The following is a 12,208-nucleotide window of genomic DNA, read 5'->3' as shown; positions in this document are numbered from 1 at the left end:
AGGACAAAATTTTTAGCTTGTAATCTTGTGTATTTGTCAAACAATCATACAAAAGCAATTACCTCTACCTTAGGGCAGTAACAAGGGCTAGTTAGGTGGTGATTTGATGTGTATATACCAATAGTAAATACGTATAGGAGCTAGGTATGATACGAGTACTTATACTCTAGATATACGTATAGAAATTTTGTGAAAAATGGAATGAGGATTCAAATATAGCTATCTTTTGTGAATACACTTATATGGTTTTATGTATTTAAGTCCTTAAAAGTGATTAAATACATTACTTATACGATATATGTATAAACATTATAGATTATAAGTATTTATGTCAAATAACGTTACGTATGGTTATCGTTTTGAAAACTTAAGTTAGTAGTTTCAAAACATACTTATAACTTATTGTTATTAATACAAAATGAGGTATTAAAACATTCATTAATCATGTTAAATATGTATATATACATATATATACACAAACGTATAATTATCATATATTGTATAGTTCGTGATATCATCGGTCAAACTAGACGGTCAAACGTTGTGTAAAACTCTTTTCGGAAACATAAATCTCAACAATTTGGATTGCTTATCATGTTGGTAAGGTTTAATTTATATAAATATTAATCTTATAAGTATAGAACGATCGAAAAAGTGCGGGTCATTACAGTTATGTAGAGATTTTCAAGAGAGCCGTGGAAAGTCAATCTTGACTGATTGACTTTCTCTCTCAATCTTAATGGCTATTCTTCACATTCATTGATATTCATGTGTCTAGGGTCCTATCACTCTATGACACAAATAAAGGGATTATGTCAAGGACATGTCCTTTTCACATTTAAAACTATTGGGTAATAGCAATTTCGGTGGGAATTGAATAAGGGTCCAAAGTTTGGAGCCAAAACGGACTCAACACGTGGGTGAATTAACAAGGTTTTCGGGCAATAACCTTAGGTTTCACTGTAGTGATGAAACCCTGAGAGGTTTTCGTGCAGATTCAAACCCAGCAGGGATTTTCGAGCACCTGTTCTGGAAAAACTTAGGCAATTCGAGTGATTTTTTAAGCAGATTTAGCAGAGTTAGAGGGCAAAACAGCAATGAATCAAGTAATTTTAGAGCCTTTAATTAATCTTAACACGAATGAAGAGAAAATTTTCAAGCACTTTTTGAATAAATCATGTAATAAAGTGACAAAATCATTGTATCTCAGTCATGACAGCAGAAACATGAACATATGAGCATAAAATATGAACAAAGTACATGAACTAAGCCCTAAATTACCAGAAAACTTCATGAATTTCATACCATTTTGACATACATATCGTTTTCATAAGAGAGAAACATGTTAATCATACTTCAACAGAAAAATAGGTATAACTTAGGGTCTGAAAAACTTTTTTGTGCATAAATCTTTAATGAATAGGTAAATCTGAGATAGGGCATGCAGAATTTAGTACTTGTTAAGCATTTAAGACATATTTCAAGCAGAAAAATAGATATACTTAACAAACAACAAACAAATTCGTAACCAAATAAAGAAAAATCATGATACCTCAACCGAAGAGCACCAAACACTTCAAAACACGAATCTAGAAGCTTCAATCCTTGGATCTACAAGAAAGATAGCAAGTCCTGCTCTGATACCAATTGTTAGTCCCTAAAGAAGCCTAGATCGACTGGTTTGTGAGTGATTAGTGGGTTAGAAGTATTAGTTATTCAAGAACACAAGAGAGGAAAGGATAAGATGAGTAAGTGCCAAATGGATAACTAGATACAATAGTTGTGGGGAGGTTGTTTATATATGACAACCTCCCTGGTTACAAAAGTTACATAGTTACCATGGTAAAACAGTAAATACATTACATATAAAAGATAAAACCGTGCGCCACTAATCTATTACATAAACATTTGTCAACACATGGTAATACATTCCCATTTCCATTCTGGGATTTCTGGTTGTTGAAGCAGACATGACGGTTTTTGATGTTCCGCCTTGACTTTGGAGCAAGTCAAATATTCTCCGATGTACGTTGCTGTAACATCCCGCGTTTTTCCGTTAAATTTATTTTTAACACTATCTTTTTTTTAAAATAATACCTTTCGTTATTTAAATTCGTAGTTTCCGTTGACTAACGTTCATAATATTCCCGTTACTTAATTATAACATCACTCGTTTACTCGAGCGTTTTTAAAATATTCGTTCGGTTAATTCTCGCACCCGACTACAAACTGGAGGGACTAGTTTTGCCATTTAACCAAAAAGGTGACTAGTGGTTGACTAAGTCAACCACCTCCCACCTTCCTCATCCATTCATTCATTCATCTTTCTTTCTTTCTTACTTTCTTTTTTTCTCTCAAGAACACAAACAAGAAATCATCATCTAAATCCGGATCAAGAGGCAAACATCAAAACAAATTACATTTTCGTGATCCTCTCTTCATCCTCTACATTTTGGTACCAATTTCATCAAGTTTGGGTAACTTTCTAAAAACACTAAATTTCTATAAATTCGTTTTATATACTTGGAATGATGTTAGTGAAGGTATTTCGTATGCCCGAGAGACATATTAAATTAATGTGGCCAATATGTTATGATCCAAGTCGGGTCATACCCAATAACAAGCTTACCGACACCGTATACGTATTTGATCTTAACGATTGGATGATTAAACAAATACGCGACACTTGGATTTTAGAAAATCGGGTTTCTAAAATATAATCACTTGAGATAAATTATTGGGATAATTTATATATAATTGTTTATAGGTTTAAATGATTGCATTGTGTTACATTTTATAAAAGGTTTTATAAAATGTATAAGTAACAAATAATAATACATAAGTTTATAACAAGTTTATAAACTTTTATAAACTTAAAAATATTATTGTTTAAAGGGCATGTGTATGCAGAATTTTGTGTCTCCAAGGATGACAAACACATGCCATTTTGCTACTTTTAACACAAGATTCCTCATGTAAAATGAAAGGGCTTTAATACCAAAGTTTGACCAAAGTTTACAGGTGATAAATGCTCAAAAAAAACTGCATTTTGGAGCTCTTTTTCCCTTCATTCTGGTCGAACTGGTTCAGCCCCAAAAGAGAGGATTTTGCTTGTAAAAATCAAGTGTTCAAGTGTCTAAAATCCTAACAAATTAAAGGTTGTGTTGGTGCATTAAAAGCTTGGGGTATTACACACTTGAGGCTTCAAGTTAGAGGCTTTATTCCATCATATTTATCATCCATATTGCTGTCCAAATTCAGCTCTTAACTCATCATAGAAGAGGTATAATCTTCTTCCTTCTATGTTATTTGTAAGCATTATTTCATAACTTGATAACTACATGGAATTCAATCTAAATGGTTATGCATATAAACTTGTTTTATTAATCATCATGCTTCCGCTTAATTTACTATCATAAAATGGATTTGTGATTATGTTGACATTATAAACATGTTGTTATGTTGAATTCCATCAATGGTATCTAGAGCCGAAGTCTATGAAATATGCTTCTTATTTATGGTCTTTTAAACCCACCAACTTTGCATTCTATTAACATGCATGAAGGTAGAATGTAAAAATGTTCGGGTTTGGGTGGGTTATCATTTAGGCCGAATTTGGAGGGGTTCCAAAAGTGGTTTTGGACTTGCCATTTGGTTCATATTTGTTGTTATATTATTGTTCACAATCATAGCCATGACCATGTGTTTGAATGAATGCTTGTTTGGTTGATTTATTATTCAATTGATATGGTTGTAATATTCATTCATTTGGTTTGTAAAATTAATTATTCATTTGGTATGTAATATTAATTTTAGTTATGTAATTTATTTTATATTTGGTATGTAAAATAGATTAGGTTGTATTTTCATTTTTTAGAAAAAAATGTATTAGGATATATTTTTTGTAAAAATGAAGATGAAAGGATGGAGTCAAAGGAAGAACACAAGAAGAATCTACTTGGATGCAAGAATAAGTGGGAGTGGTAAAATCTCCTATTTTGTGTTATGACCCATTACCCGGTGGCATTTTGTTTTCGGCTAAACAAAATGCTTACCAAAAGGCTTGATTGTGAACAAAATTGTTTTGCATGCATAGTTGTGTTGTTTGATTATGGTTTGTATGTTTGGTTGCTAAAAATTAATCACACAAGTTAACAACAAGCTAAAATGAAATTTAATTGGTTAAATTAGACGTTATTAACGACATGCAAAACGACAATTTAAATGGTTAAATTGAAATGGCTAAAAGGACATTAATAAACGGTTATTAAGAACATGATAAGGATCATACATATAAAATGGTTTATATCAAGTAATTGGCTTAATTACAAAACATGAAAATGGATTTTCAAATAAACCATACACTAAATGCATGTTGGTGTATGGTGCAAAAGTTTTCCTAAACTAGAAATAACGAAAACTCAAAATCCCTTTAACAAACAAGCTAAACAAGTTTAATGCCATCCTTTTGTGAAAACACTTAGACATATTAAGAAACTATTGACGGGATAAAGGTCACCTAACCGTCATGAGCGGACTAATATGAATAAGGTAAATTTCGCACACTTGTGGGATAAAGATCACCTAACCACTTGTATGTTGAATTTACATGTTTACACAAGTAGGACGACTTGATTTGGGAATCATGAACTTAGGGTCACCGAAGCATGATGAACAAATAGGCGTTGATGGGATTAATATGCCATGCAAAAGGATTGCATGATCCCATAAATTAGAAGTTGCAAAAGGATTGCAATTGTCATTATGACTACCTAGCTAAATCAAATGACGGGATAAAGGTCACCTAACCGAAATTTGATTTACCGTTGGATTCTAATATTTAATAAAACAAATTAAAAGGGTATTGTTTATTAAATTTAAAATCATTACTTAAATGAACTTTGTTAAATTTTGTAGATGGCCGCCAATAACAACAACAACATGCAAAACGCACCACTTAACCTTAACAACCTATCATTAAGGTCTCTCTTAGAGAAAGACAAACTCAACCATACCAACTTTATGGATTGGTTCCGCAATCTTCGGATTGTCCTCAAACAAGAGGATAAAGCGTATGTACTTGAGGACCCCATTCCCGATCAACCGGATGAGGATGATGAGGAGGCAATGGCCTTTTACGACAAGTATTGCCACGACTCCCTTCAAGTCTCATGCCTAATGCTTGGGACTATGATTCCCGAACTCCAAAAGGATTTCGAGCATCATAGTGCATACGACATGATAACGCAATTGAAGGAGATGTTCCTTCAACAAGCGCGTGTCGAGCGCTTCGAGACCGTTCGGGCGCTACATGCTTGTCGTATGGACGATACCCAATCGGTTTCATCTTATGTCCTTAAGATGAAAAGCCTTATTGATCGTGCTAACCGTCTTAACCTAAACATATCAAATGAGTTAGCCACCGATCTTATCCTTAACTCCCTATCAAAAAGGTTTGATCAATTTGTAATTAATTACAATATGAATGGGATGGATAAGAGCATAGGTGAGCTTCACGGTATGCTTAGAACGGCGGAAACTAGCATGGGTAAAAGGGCTTTACCCGTGTTAGCAATCGATCAAGGTGGGTCAAAAGGTAACACCTCTAAGCCAAAGGTGGCCAAGAGAAAAGGACCCGCCCATCAAGGCAAAGGGAAAGGGAAGATGGTTACCCCAACCATCAACAAGGCTAAGAAGCAAAAGGTAGCCGAGAAGGCAAACCCCAAAGAAGACCCATGTTTCGGTTGCGGTGAGATGGGTCATTGGAAACGAAACTGTCCGGTCTATCTTAAGGAGTTGAAGGACAAGAGGGATGCAGGGCAAACCTCAGGTAATATGTATATGGTATATGTAGAGCTTAGTATTACTTCTTCTAATACATGGGTATTAGACACGGGATGTGGAACTCATATTTGCAATTCTTTGCAGGGGTTCAAAAGAAGTGATCATAAGGCGGGAACATCAAGTCTCTATATGGGCAATGGTGCAAAGGTGCATGTTAAAGCTCAAGGAGATTTTATTTTGAAGCTTCCAAGCGGATTGGAACTTATTTTAGAAAATGTTTTGTATGCTCCGGATTTGTGTAGAAACATTATTTCTATTTCTTGCTTAAGACAATGTGGTTACGTTGTTAATTTTATTGATGATGATATTCATGTTTCTAAAGATAATGTATTCTATTTCAAGGCTTCGCCTTCAAATGGAATTTATGAATTGGTTCATGATGACACATCATCGAGCTCTATATACCATACTAGCACCAAGAAACTCAAAAGGGATTTGAGTGATTCCTACTTATGGCATTGTCGCCTTGGTCACATAAACAAGAACCGAATGCATACACTTCAAAAGAATGGACTCTTGAAATCAAATGAGATGGACTCGTTTGATGTGTGTGAATCTTGTTTACAAGGCAAAATGACTAAAGCACCTTTCAAAGGGACCTATGAAAGGGCTAAGGACTTATTGGGATTAATACATTCGGATGTATGTGGACCCTTTAAGCCCATAGCTAGGAATGGTGAAAGATACTTCGTTACTTTCATTGATGACTTCAGTCGTTTTGGATATGTCTACTTGTTAAGACATAAGGACGAAACTTTTGAAGCATTCAAAGAATATCAAAGCGAAGTACAAAATCAACTCAATAAGACAATCAAGGTACTTCGTACCGATAGAGGAGGTGAATACCTAAGCGATGCTTTCCAAGATCATCTTAGGAGTTGTGGGATTATCTCACAACTTACTCCACCTGGAACACCCCAACTTAATGGAGTTTCCGAAAGGAGGAACCGAACCCTAATGGATATGGTTCGATCTATGATGGCTAGAAGCACGTTACCTCTATCATTTTGGGGTTATTGTCTATGCTCCGCGGCCCGTATTTTAAATATGGCCCCAACCAAGAAAGTGGAACGAACTCCTCATGAGATGTGGTTTGGAAAACCTCCATCTCTATCATACTTAAAGGTATGGGGATGTGAAGCTTATCCTAAGCGTTACGTCCCTAATAAGTTGAATGCTCGATCCACGAAGTGTATCTTCATAGGATATCCCAAGGATGATATGGGATATTATTTCTATGATCCATCCGAGCAAAATGTATTTGTTGCTCGAAAGGCTGAATTCCTTGAAACTAAGTTCCTAATGGAAGGAAATAGTGAAAGGAAGATAGATCTTGAAGAGGTTCAAGATCAAGTAGATGATACACAATTGGTTGACACTAGCACTCAACATGAAAATGTTGAGAGTGATCAAATGGATGATCAAAATACACAAGACGTTCGCAGATCTGGTAGGATTAGTAATCCTCCTGAGAGATATGGGTTTCTCATGGATGGTTGCTATGTGGTTGATTTGGATGAACCAACAAACTACCAAGATGCTTTATCAAGGATTGATAAGGATAAATGGCAGGAAGCCATGAACGCTGAGATGCAATCCATGTATGACAACCAAGTTTGGGAACTTGTTGAACAACCTACTGGCTCAAGGCTAGTTGATTGTAAATGGCTTTTCAAGATGAAAACCGACATACATGGAAACTTGGATACATATAAAGCTAGACTTGTAGCAAAAGGTTTCACTCAAACTCAAGGGGTTGATTATGATGAAACCTTCTCACCAGTGGCAATGCTAAAGTCTATTAGGATATTATTTGCCATAGCTGCTCATTATGACTATGAAATATGGCAAATGGATGTCAAAACCGCTTTCCTAAATGGATATCTTGAGGAAGATGTCTATATGGTACAGCCCGAAGGTTTTGTTGATCCGAAAAATTCTAAAAAGGTATGCAAGTTAAAGAAATCAATCTACGGATTGAAACAAGCATCTAGAATGTGGAATCATCGTTTTAATGAAGAGGCAAAGAAATTTGGCTTCATTAAAAATGGTGATGAAGCTTGTGTATACAAGAAGGCTAGTGGGAGCTCTATAATGTTCCTTGTGCTGTATGTGGATGATATATTATTATTTGGGAATGATATTACCACAATGCAAGAAGTCAAAACTTGGCTAAAGAGTTGCTTCTCCATTAAGGATCTTGGAGAAGCACAATACATATTGGGGATAGGGATCTATAGGAATAGATCCAAGAGATTGATAGGTTTAAGTCAAAGTACATACATTGATAAAATCTTGAAAAGGTTCAAGATGGAAAACTCTAAGAAAGGTTTGGTACCTATTCAAAGAGGAACTGTTCTCAGTTCATCTCAGTGTCCTACCACGAAAGATGAACAAGAGAGAATGAAGAAAGTCCCATACGCATCTGCTATTGGGTCTATCATGTATGCAATGATATGTACTAGACCGGATGTGTCATGCGCTCTAAGCTTGACAAGTAGATACCAGAACAACCCAGGAAACAGTCATTGGATTGCTGTTAAAAGTATATTGAAATACCTTAGGAGAACTAAGGATATGTTTCTAATATATGGGTCTGGTGAGGAGGAACTCGCTGTAAAAGGTTACGTGGACGCGAGTTTCCAAACTGATCGAGATGACTCTCGATCACAATCCGGTTATGTATTCATGTTAAATGGTGGTGCGGTCTCTTGGAAGAGTTCGAAACAGGAGGTTGTTGTGTTATCCACTACAGAGTCGGAGTACATTGCCGCCTCACTGGCAGCTCAGGAAGCTGCATGGATGAAGAAATTCATCGATGACTTAGGAGTGGTCCCTTCCATTCAGGACCCTCTTGAGATCTTTTGTGACAACGAGGGTGCGATTGCTCAAATCAAGGAACCTCGTGCCCATCAAAAGACTCGTCACATTGAGCGGAGATTCAACTACATAAGGGATGAAGTTGAAAAAGGAAAGATATGTATTCGCAAAGTTCATACAGATCATAATGTTGCGGATCCACTCACGAAGCTTTTACATGGGCCAAAACATGAGGGACATGTTTGTGCATTAGGGCTTCGATATTCTAGTGATTGGATATGATCTATTTTATGTATTGTACCGGAACGAAATTATTCAAACTCATTAATATAATTATGGTATTAATTTAATTATGAGTCATGTTCCTTTTTTGCATATTTTATCCATGAATAAACTATTATTCTAAATTCCGTAGTTGATCACATTTGTGGGAACAAGTGTGAGGTCTAGACTATTATGAACTTGGATTGGTTAACATTCAAATGGAGAATGTGGGGCAAGGTTGCAACCAAGGTTCATAGATATTTGTGGGACACAAATATTGGAGGACCCGCTCTCAAGATTTACTGTATGGAGCCTTTGTGGTTGATCACATGTAATCTTGAGTAAAGGAGAATATCATTGTATCCTCTGACCTGAGATACATATTGGGTTCAGATATTCACCGAATATCGTGCCTTGATTCTTTCCTTCGCTATTCTGAAAAGGTAGCTCATAAGGGAGGCTTCAGGTATGGTACAAAGTGTAGTGTCTAGGACGTATGTAGCCAAGATGGAATTTGTCCCTCTTATTCGTTGAGAGTCAGATGTCTAAGGCCTGATAAAGTTAAATCTATAAGAGAGTGATCACTCTATGTCTCTTGGATTTAACATGACATCTAGGACAAAAGGATATATTGAAAGATTCACCTAATCATGTTCGAGATGGGAACTCGAAAGGGATGATGTTATTGAATGGCACTAAGTCATAACGCATTGGGGGTGATGGACGGTCGTTAGGTGGTATCCGTCACTTGCATTAATTCCTTATGTTTCTCGTGCAAGTGGGAGATTGAAGGTATTTCGTATGCCCGAGAGACATATTAAATTAATGTGGCCAATATGTTATGATCCAAGTCGGGTCATACCCAATAACAAGCTTACCGACACCGTATACGTATTTGATCTTAACGATTGGATGATTAAACAAATACGCGACACTTGGATTTTAGAAAATCGGGTTTCTAAAATATAATCACTTGAGATAAATTATTGGGATAATTTATATATAATTGTTTATAGGTTTAAATGATTGCATTGTGTTACATTTTATAAAAGGTTTTATAAAATGTATAAGTAACAAATAATAATACATAAGTTTATAACAAGTTTATAAACTTTTATAAACTTAAAAATATTATTGTTTAAAGGGCATGTGTATGCAGAATTTTGTGTCTCCAAGGATGACAAACACATGCCATTTTGCTACTTTTAACACAAGATTCCTCATGTAAAATGAAAGGGCTTTAATACCAAAGTTTGACCAAAGTTTACAGGTGATAAATGCTCAAAAAAAACTGCATTTTGGAGCTCTTTTTCCCTTCATTCTGGTCGAACTGGTTCAGCCCCAAAAGAGAGGATTTTGCTTGTAAAAATCAAGTGTTCAAGTGTCTAAAATCCTAACAAATTAAAGGTTGTGTTGGTGCATTAAAAGCTTGGGGTATTACACACTTGAGGCTTCAAGTTAGAGGCTTTATTCCATCATATTTATCATCCATATTGCTGTCCAAATTCAGCTCTTAACTCATCATAGAAGAGGTATAATCTTCTTCCTTCTATGTTATTTGTAAGCATTATTTCATAACTTGATAACTACATGGAATTCAATCTAAATGGTTATGCATATAAACTTGTTTTATTAATCATCATGCTTCCGCTTAATTTACTATCATAAAATGGATTTGTGATTATGTTGACATTATAAACATGTTGTTATGTTGAATTCCATCAGTTAGTTAGTGTCTATGGCTCGTGTATAACATGAACATATGATTTGTTTGCTCGATTTGTTATTTTGGAGTAACTAACAAGAACTTGAAAGTGGGTGTGCTTAATGTCATAACCCGTCCTTAACCATAAGAACGTGTTAGATAACGTATGATTTCATTGCGAGGTATTGACCTCTATATGCGACATTTTTAAAAGAGAAACTGCATATATTATACATTACAAACCATAACCATTATTTTTGTTACAAGCTTTAGACAATAAAAAGATGATTATCGTTTAGCGATAATCTTCGACTTACAAACTTTACATATAATGATAACAACACGATTTCGAGCATATTTTACAACACAAATCCTTGGGTATGCAGTTTTATTTTTGACACAAATATGCGTACGCAAGATCCTGCTCAAATTCAACATAATGCAGCGGAAGCTTTAGTAATCACCTGAGAATAGACATGTTTTAAAAGGTCAACATAAAGTTGGTGAGATATAGGTTTAATGCCGGCAGCAATATATATATATAGACCACAAGATTTCGTATATAAACAGTTTAATAAAAATATTCTAAGTGGTTGAGCACTTGGTAACCATACTTAACATTTAATCACGTCGCATATTCCCTTTATTATGAAATCTTACTACACCGTACCAAGTGTAGTCACGAAACGAAGTACTGTGCAACCGTTGAATACTGGTCGTCCAGTCCGGTTGGGGTTGTCAGGCCCGATAGATCTATCAACAGGATTCGCGTTTACAATACCGCTGTAAATAACAGTTACCAAGCTACAGGGAAGTATGCCAGTGGTACAACTCAACGTAGAATATATTTTTCAGTTACTTGTGTCCATAACGTAAAACATAAAATACATGTATTCTCATCCCGAAATATTTAGAGTTTAAAAGTGGGACTATATACTCACTTTCGTCTTGAAGATATATATATAATTTGACTTGGTCTCCGGTTGATATCACGAACCTATCCATATATAATATATCAATACCTTTTCTTTTTAAACAAACGTCACATATATATACTTGTTATACTTTTAATACTTTGAATAATTCCTTAGTCCGTAGTTAGCAGTTCGTTGTTAGTAATTCAATTTTAATGGTTCATTTTTAGATGTTTAATATACCCGCAATGAAATAAATAAAACCCCCAACGAAATAAATAAAACCCCATCGTATATGTATTGGTCGAGATTAATCTTGACCCATGGTACCGGTGTTGTCAAATGACGTGTTGCGTACATAAAGTACCGGTGTTGTCAAATGACGTGTTGCGTACAATCATGGGATCTTATGATTAATCTTCTCGTGTTGTTTACGGGTGATCCTGAACCATATAAAATTGAATTATAAGTACATATATATAAAATATCATGTTAACTTAAAAAGATGTGATTTATTTAATTTTTCCCAATTATTTTCGTGGCTAAACTAGTCTTGGATATCCGATTTTGTTTCGGTCATAGTTTCTTCGTTACAACTCCGTTTTCGTTGATTCAACTTGCCATCTCCTTGGATCGAGTCCCTCTTTAAGACTATGAACTG

The sequence above is a fragment of the Rutidosis leptorrhynchoides genome, chromosome 1 (genome assembly GCF_046630445.1).
Source record: "Rutidosis leptorrhynchoides isolate AG116_Rl617_1_P2 chromosome 1, CSIRO_AGI_Rlap_v1, whole genome shotgun sequence".
Classification (NCBI taxonomy): Eukaryota; Viridiplantae; Streptophyta; class Magnoliopsida; order Asterales; family Asteraceae; genus Rutidosis; species Rutidosis leptorrhynchoides.
The sequence above is the reverse complement of the archived record's forward strand: the minus strand, read 5'-3'. Positions refer to the sequence as shown.